This window comes from Carettochelys insculpta, chromosome 2 (genome assembly GCF_033958435.1).
Source record: "Carettochelys insculpta isolate YL-2023 chromosome 2, ASM3395843v1, whole genome shotgun sequence".
In the NCBI taxonomy this organism is placed as follows: Eukaryota; Metazoa; Chordata; order Testudines; family Carettochelyidae; genus Carettochelys; species Carettochelys insculpta.
In genome coordinates, this window is record NC_134138.1 from 126,756,064 (window position 1) to 126,764,913 (window position 8,850).

General features: G+C 45.9%; 1 long non-coding RNA gene across 1 annotated transcript; it reads left to right on the plus strand.

Annotated features, from left to right (window-relative positions):
- The first annotated feature begins 424 nt into the window (after positions 1-424).
- LOC142008995 (uncharacterized) lies at positions 425-8,635 on the plus strand. Its single transcript, XR_012644303.1, has 3 exons — positions 425-442; positions 8,310-8,413; positions 8,608-8,635. It is a non-coding gene; the product is annotated as an uncharacterized LOC142008995 (long non-coding RNA).
- The last annotated feature ends 215 nt before the right edge of the window (positions 8,636-8,850 follow it).

Sequence of the window (8,850 nt, forward strand, 5' to 3'; positions counted from 1 at the left end):
CCTCCCATGAACATTTCCAGGGATTCAGCCTTGTTAGTTAGTGCTGGGAAGGTGAAATCTGAACATGGAATTACCCAAGTAGCCTGGCAAGTATCGGAGAAGTAGCTGAGTTAGTTTTTATCTTCAAAAACAACAAGAAGTCCTGTGGTACCTGATAGACTAACAGTTCTGTTAGTCTATCAGGTACCACAGGACTTCCAAATAGCCTGAAAATTGTCTCTTTTCGCAAAGTCAGATGAGCCCAAATGGCATGCAGACAAGCACTCAGTATTCCTGCTCTGTGGGAAGGAAGGCACATACCAACCTGAGTTTAAAGGGTAGAGGGAGATTACCAGATTCCAGGGAGCCTTTCAGACAATCAGTGGCTAGAATTAGACTTCATCATTGACCTGCAGCGTGTGACTCAGCTATTTGCAGTCTGTCACGCACACATCACTGAACAGTGAGTGGAGAAGGGAAAGAAGCATTTCACTTCTCTTTTTCTCGCCCGTTCTTATTGTGATGCTGCCCCACCCTCCTCTGCCCGTTCTATTGTCTGTTTGTGTGACTGACCTGGAAGAGCTCCTGTTGTTTGGGGACTCTAAAGACAGTTCACAGAAGAGCAGCAAAACCATCAGGGAGCTGCCAGGATTGGGCAAGATGAACATGGTCAAAGGATACGTCTTGGTTAAGTGGTGACTAAGCAGGGGACACTGAGAGGAGGAGCACTGAGATACTAATAATGGCACAGCTGCTGCATTCCCCGGAGGCAGAGGGGAGCGGTGACTGTGAGGCTGCCATACTGCCTACCTCATGCCTCCCCCCAGGCTGACGTGGGGGTGAGTAACAATTGGTGGCGTGGGAGTATAAAGGGTCTGGCTGGCGAGAAGCCACACTGCCTGTGGGCTGGTCACATGACTTGGGAGCAGGCCTGCTGAGTGGGAGGTGTGGGGGAAGAGGACAGTTGCCCTGGTGTCTGGCATTTCAAAGGGGCCTGGCACACCAGGCCACCAGCGGCTGGAGCTCCAGGCCTCTTTTGAAGTGTCGCGACAACACTGCCGTGGTGCTCCATGCGGCTGGGGTGGAGGAGTGTAGTGCCATGATCCAAGCAGCGCTCAGGGTGGACTGCCCAAGGGCTTGGCCTCTTCCACCCTTGGCCCCTCCCCTTCTGAGGGCATGGGGCCACACCCCGCTCCCACTTTCCCCCAGGGCCCATGGTGGCTGTCGGCTTCGCTGCTTGTAGCTGTGTAAAGGGTGTCTATACTCAGTTGGCATGATTGGAGTTCCAGAGAATTTGGGCTTGAATTTCCTATAGACACCCATCCCTCCATGGCCCCTGAGGTAATGCCCCTACCTGAGATCTCAGTCCTGCTCAGTGCTGGCATTCTGACCTCAATCCAGCAAAAGCAATCAAGCATGTCCTTAGCTTACCGTGAATAGTCCCAGTGACTGCACTGACTGAATCTCCTTCTCACACGTAGGAGTACTTTCCTAACATCTAGGAGTACTTTCCTAGGGCAGAGCCAGGGTGCTCAGCACCTTGCACGATGAAGCTCCAGTAGAGGCAATAGTATATCGGAAGATCAACTAACTCACAGTATCCAATCAGTTCTGAAGCGTAGTGGCTACTGCTATAGCAAACTAGCCACATTATTCTGAAAAACGTATTTATTGTTCAAGCCAACTTGACACACCAGCCAAATAGCCATGTGCAGCTCATGTTTAACATGTGTTGGATACCAGGGAACTAAGAGAGTATTGTTTCAGTTACTCTTCCCAGTCTACCACTGTCTTCGTGTGACAGAGTAATGTGGCCCATGAAAAGGAAATTAGCAGGAGACCAAGGGTGGGGGAGTTTAATTAGCAGTAATTAGGTGAATGAAAATTGGGAAGATCTTGGCTAAATATCAGGTGAAATTTAATATTTGCATGTCAAAATGTTTACATACTGAATATGATTTGCAGAAGAAATCCATAAATAATTCTCAGGACAATTTCTGTTTAGAAAAAAGGGACATTTGTTATATAAATTAATCATTGTGAATTGTTTGCCCAACTCTACAAAACAGGCACTGGAGAATACCACACTCCTTCATTAGCCACTTTTAGTAAGGATGTACTGAACTCTCCAGAGGTGAAAGGCTAATACATTCATTAACTTACAGTGCCACCTAGCCCCCTTTCTAAGACATAAGACATTCATGAGTGGTTGCTTTTTTTGTGCCAAGCATTTAAAAGCTGACTCATTTTGACTTTAGCCCACAGCTCAGATCATGTGTTTGTAGACATAGATAAATTGCAGAATATATATGTATGTGTGTTCAAATATATATATCACTGCCTGCAGTTTGTTTGTTGCTGTTTGTTGTTGCTTAAATGACAGAATGGGAGCCATCACATCCGGGTAAATCATACACTTTTTGCATTTATTATAGGCAGGGCAGGTAGCAATGCCACATCTAAGGTTGGCTGGCACTTTTCATTATAAGAACCCATTTGCAGTTGCTTGTAACTTTGTCGGACTTTAACCCTTTGGGCTGAAATTTCCCATGCTGAGTGTTTTGCCTCAGACTTACTTTTTGTTTGTTAGAGAGTTTACTCAAAAATGGTCCAGCCATTTCTAAGAACCAAACTAAAAATAAACGTGTTGTTTTACCCCGGCTAAAAAAGTTCTCACAGCCCTTTCTTGGAGGAACTCTAGCAATAATATGCTGTGGAGCAGGCACTCACAATGTGGCGTGGAGACAGCCCTGGGCTCAAGAATGTGCCCTTTGTTATTCCTGCAAAAACCTGTCCACATTTGGCTAAGTTGTTAGCCTTTAACCATTCTCAGTATGCACATGACCATAGAGACTTGTTTGACATTGAGGTTGGCAGCTAACTAATACAATTCAGTGTGTGCTGATCATGCTGCATCCAAGAGCTTCAGGTGCAGAACAGGACTTTGTTTCTGATGATTGCACCCCACTGTTGAGGAGCAAGCTGGGGTTGAGCTGGGAGCCTGTCTCTCCTGAGCTCTCAATGGCTCCTGTCCTGGTGTTCCCATAGCATGAAGAAGGAACAGCTGGAATGGAGAGGAGACAACAATTCAGCCTAGTGTGTGTGTGAAGGAGTAAACTGGGACCAGGAAGCTCTAGGGGATGTCAGCAATGAGACTGGGGCCAGGTCTACATTAGACCTGAAAGCCTATTCTAGGTATGCAATTCCACCTATGACAACTGCAGAGCTGGCATTAACCTATCGGGGATCGACTTATCGTGCCACCCCTATGGAGAAAGGTCAGTGGGAGAAACTCTCCTCTCAACTTCCCCTACTCTTCGTGATAATGAGAAGTACCAGATTTGACTGTTGAGCCCTGGCACTTGGAGGAAGGGAGAGTAATCAGGAATAGCTGGCATGGATTCATGAAGGGCAAGTCATGCCTGACCAATCTGATTAGTTTCTACGATGAGATAACTGGCTCTGTGGATAGGGGAAAATCAATGGATGTGATTTATCTGGACTTCAGCAAAGCTTTTGATACAGTCTCCCACAATATTCTTGTTGGCAAGTTAAAGGAATGTGGATTGGATAAATGGATGGTAAGATGGATAGAAAGCTGGCTAGAAGGTCGGGCCCAGCAGGTAGTGATCAATGGCTCAATGTTGGGATGGAGGTCGGTTTCCAGTGGAGTGCCCCAAGGCTTGGTTCTGGGTCCTGTTCTGTTCAACATATTTATCAATGACCTGGATGAGGGGTTGGATTGCACCCTCAGCAAGGGGGAGAGGTAAATACACTGGAGGGTAGGGACAGGGTCCAGAGTGACTTAGACAAATTGGAAGACTGGGCTGCAAGAAATCTGATGAGGTTCAATAAGGACAAGTGCAGAGTCCTGCACTTGGGCTGGAAGACTCCCAAGCATTGTTACAGGCTGGGGTTCAACTGGCTCAGTAGTAGTTTTGCAGAATAGGACCTGGGAGTTGTAGTGGATGAGAAGCTGGACATGAGTCAACAGTGTGCCGTTGTAGCCAAGAAAGCTAATGGTGTATTAGGTTGCATCAAGAAGAGCATTGCTAATAGATCCAGAGAAGTGATTATTCCTCTTTATTCGGCTTTGGTGAGGCTGCATCTGGAGTACTGTGTCCAGTTCTGGGCCCCCAATTATAGGAAGGATGTGGATACACTGGAGAGGGTCCAGCAGAGGGTGACCAAAATAATTAGGGGGCTGGAGCATATGACTTATGAAGAAAGGTTGAGGGAATTGGGACTGTTTCGTCTGCAGAAGAGAAGACTGAAGGAGGACTTGATAACAGCCTTCAACTTAGTGAAGGGCGGTTGCAAAGAGGGTGGAGAGAGGCTGTTCACAATGGTTGCAGATGGCAGAACACAGAACAATGGTCTCAAGTTGCAGCTGGGAAGGTCCAGGTTGAACATTAGGAAAAAGTTTTTCACTAGGAGGGTGGTGAAGCATTGGAATTGTCTACCCAGGGAAGTAGTGGAGTCTCCATCCCTGGAGGTGTTTAAGTCTCACCTTGACAAGCCCTGGCGGGGCTGATCTGATATGTTTGATCCTGCTTAGAGCCAGGGGCTGGACTCGATGGCTTTTTTAGGTCTCTTCGAGCTCTATTGTTCTATAATTCTATGGTTCTATGACAGATGGATTTCATGCATACCAACCAGGTGCACTAAATCAAATCCTGGAGGTTTGACCCTGACCAGGTCGATCTCCTGGTAATTACAGACATAGCCTGGGAGATGGTTTGTGGGGTGGCAAGCTTAGCTGCATGGTGTAGATTGGGACTGAGACATCAGATCAGAAGCTGGTGTGTGGGAGGGAGATAAGGACTGGGTGGGTAAAAAGACTGGAGCAAGGAGACTGTGATGTCGATATTGAGGAGAGAGACAATGACTGGGGGATGGTCTGCAGGAAAGACTGTAATGAGGGCAGGGAGCCAAGAGGGAGGAGATTAGGACTGGCTGGGAGAGGAGACTGGGATGAGGATGAGGAAGCTGGAGTCAGGACTGGCTGTGTGAAGAGACTGGGATGAGGAGCTGGAGTGGGGGAAGAAACAGGGCTGGGGCAAGGATAGCCTGTAGGGAGTGGAAGAAAAAAGGTTCAGGCTTGGAGGTGGGAGACTGGGGTAGAAGGACTCCAGAGCCTGGACTAGAACACAAGATTTCTGAGTCTCACTATTTCCTGTCTGTCAGCAAATATCTGTGAAACTGATGGACAGTGTGTGTCCCATCTTCTTCTCGTGCGGGTGCTCTCAGAGAGCCACAGGCTATTACTGCAGCTTACGCTGTTAGCTGAAGTGGCAGGGGTCTGGGCAGTGGATCTAAAGGCTCAAGCCCTGCTAATGAACCATGTGAGTGATGCCACACAGTGGACTTCCTGTTTTTGTAGCCTGTAGGGTTTAAAAACCTAGGCGCCCTCCCTGCCCTTTTCCCCATTCCTACATTAAAATAACCTTAAGCACTCCAGAGACAGGAAAGACTAGAAAAAAGGTGGCCTGTACAAAAATGAAAGAGCCCATGAAATACTATTTTTAATAATTCTGTAGTCCAAGCATGTGCATTTGTGCATTTAATATGATTGAATCTATCGGTGCATTTGTTTGTCAATCTCAGACACTTCCAGAGTTATGAAAATGAATTAAAAATAAGTAAAGAAAAAAGTTTTAAGATCAAGTGTAATTGAATTGAAATCTAAGGTAGTTCATAATTTGTTTACTTACGTACAGTATTTGTGGGAGTCTTTAAAATTCTGGACACCAGGCACCAGAATTATCTGTACACTGGAATTTAGCTCATCTTAGGAACTGGTTTAGAGGAGAGTATCTGTGAATATAAGAATGGCCATACTAGGTCATGCCAAAGGTCCTTCTAGCCCATTATCCTGTCTTCTGACAGTGATCAATGCCAAGTTCTTCAAAGGGAATGAACAGAACTGGTAAACATCAAGTGATCCTTCCCCACTACCCATTTTCAGCTTCTGGCAAACAGCGGCTAGGGATGCTACTTCTACCCATCCTGGCTAATAGCTATTGATGGACCTAATCTCCATGAATTTATCTAGATATTTTTTGCACTCTGTTGTAGTCCTGGTCTTCACAATGTCCTTTGCAAGGAGTTTTACAGGTTGACTATCTGGTGCATGAAGAAAGTCTTCCTTTTGTTTGTTTTAAATCTGCTACTTGTCAATTTCATTCGGCAACCCCTAGTTCCCGTGTTATGGGAACAAGTAAATAACTTTTCCTTAGTTTCTCCACACCAGTCATGATTTCATAGACCTCTATCATATCCCCTCCTAGTCTCCTCTTTTTTAAGATAAAAAGTCGCAGTCTTTTCAACCTTTCTTCATACGGCACCCGTTCTAAAACCCTACTCATTTTTGTCGGCCTTTTATGAACTTTTTCCAGAGCCAAAGTATCTTTTTTCAGGTGAGGCAACCACATCTGTGTCCCTTCTTTTCCCCTGACACTAGGGAAACTGAGGACCAGTTTGGACACCTCATGCAGATTTTGTTTTTCTTTTGAACTTCCCTTCTGTAGTTTTCCTTCTCAAACAACATGGATTCCTTTGTCATATTCTTTGCTAGCAAAGAGGCCAGCACATGAGATGGGCACAGGGGGCTATTTTCGTTAGATTATCACATCTGTTTGCTCAAAAACACCCAGGATTTATTCTGAGTCACATTTGGATTTTCAGGGAAGAACGTGAAAATTTGTTACTATTTGTCCCATGCTTGTACAGCACCTTTAACAATGGGATCTTGGTCAATGACTGGTAATTCTAGGTGCAACTACAATGCAAATAATAAATAATAGCAATTATTATCATTTGTATTAGGATAGTCATTAGAGATCCCTACTGAGATTGGAGCACCATTGTGCTAGGTGCTCTTCAGGCATTTCTGGTCAGTCTAAATAGACAAAAGAGAAAGATTGAGGGGGGACACTGAAACACAAAGAGGTGAAGTGACTTGCTCAAGGTTACACATCATCTCAGTGGCAGAATTAGAAATAGAATCCATCTCTTCTGATCTCAGTCCAGTGCCCTATCTATTACATCAATGGGGCATGCTCCTCTAGGTAGGTGTGGGGTACTGCCAGGGAAGGAGTGGTGGGACCTGGGCCAGCCCCCACATGGGGCAGGTAAGGAGCACCACCCAGCCCTGCTCTGCCTTCAGCTCTAGTCTGGCCCCCTCTCCTAGCTGTAGCTGTGGCCCCAGACCCACACCTGCCCCCTGGCCCCTTCTCTTGGCCTCCAGCCCTGACTAAGCCCCCAGCCCAGCAGCAGCTTGGTTTCTGGCCTGGGACCAGGTTGTGTGGACATATTGTACGAATAAAAAATTGGGCACTACTGCATTAAATGACATGGCTTCTTTAAGATTCAAGATGTGTCCCGTATGCTGTGGTTTAAGTTTGTCCTTGCACAATCTGAAAAGTAGTGCAGTAATGTTCAGGCTCGGCCTTAGGCAAGGTGAGCAAGGCAGTTGCTTTGGGTCCTGCAGCTTCAGGGCCCTGCCATCAGCGTGATGCCTTGGGCCCTGTGACTTCTTTGGCTGGACCTGGAAATATTGCACTCAAATGGAATTTACATTCCTTATTGAAACAATGCTTAGGATACTGGAGCTCATGTAGTGGAATATGTTTGTGCGATGATTTGGTTCTCAAGCAGCAGTGCATCTTTTGGGGACTGCAAAGACGGAAATACAATAATATTGGTAGAGATAATAACAGATAACAAATGGTTTGTTACGGCAGAGAGAAACACTGCCAACACGCTCCCTTTGCATGGTTTACAATAGTTTTTTACACATTGTCTTGCAAATCTTTTTTGTGGCCACGTTGCCTTTTGACACGACAATAATAGTGTTCACAACCTGGCATGTGCTCGCTGCTTGGAACGAGATAAACTGCAGTTAAAACCTAAGACAGCAGATCGGTGTCAGCATTGTGAACCCACTACACAGTATTTAGTGGAGTCTTTCACTCCTGCACATATGTTTTGCAGCATCCGGGTGAATTGAAACTGCCTTCCACAATGTGTGTGATTATACATATAGCAGGCAGCAGCCTCAGAAACGTGTTCAGCCTGTTGGAGAGTGCACATCTGGCCTCAGTAGCTCGAATCAAAATATGTAGTGTCAATAATTCAATGGTGTGGTTTTTTCATATTAACAGTTGCAGTGCGTGGGCACTGAAATGCTTCCTTTAAATGTAGTGGTTAAAGTGCAGTAATCTAGGTAGGGCCAAACTTCCTCAAAGTCCTGTGGTGCTGGAATTTGGGCTTTTAGCTCAGACCCCTGTGCAGCGGTGTGTTCTCTCTTCCTCCTTTCTGTGTCATAGCAGCGGGAAGCACGTTCTCTAGCAACACGCTTGCAAACACCCCGTTAGTGAAACCTGTTCTCCAGATGAACAGCTGATACGTCATTTGCTCTGAAGCTCCTCAGGTGAGTGTATTGTTTGTGGGGACTGCATGACCTCATTTCCAATTTGCCATCCCTTTTCCAGGATCCAGAATGGCAGCTGTGAAAACATACAGATTCAGTCCCAGCTTTTTCCTTTGCCTCCTGTAATACTCCAGCTACAGCCACGATTGCATTAGACCTTTGTCTTATTAACTCATCTCTATCATTTATCGCAGAGGTGTGGATGGTGCTTTAAATAAATGCCTTTTAATGGACCGGCCCTTCTTTATCACCGCGCAGTGAGCCGACAGTGTTAAGGATGGAATGTATTTGCCAGTGGAGATGGGTGATATCTAAAAGTGTTTCATCAAAACTGACAAAGGTGTGTTCAGAGTTGATAGCAGTGCTGACGATTGTACAGGTTCTGACTCATACTCCGGATCTTCTATTTCCTTGTTACTATGCATTTGGTAGGTTAT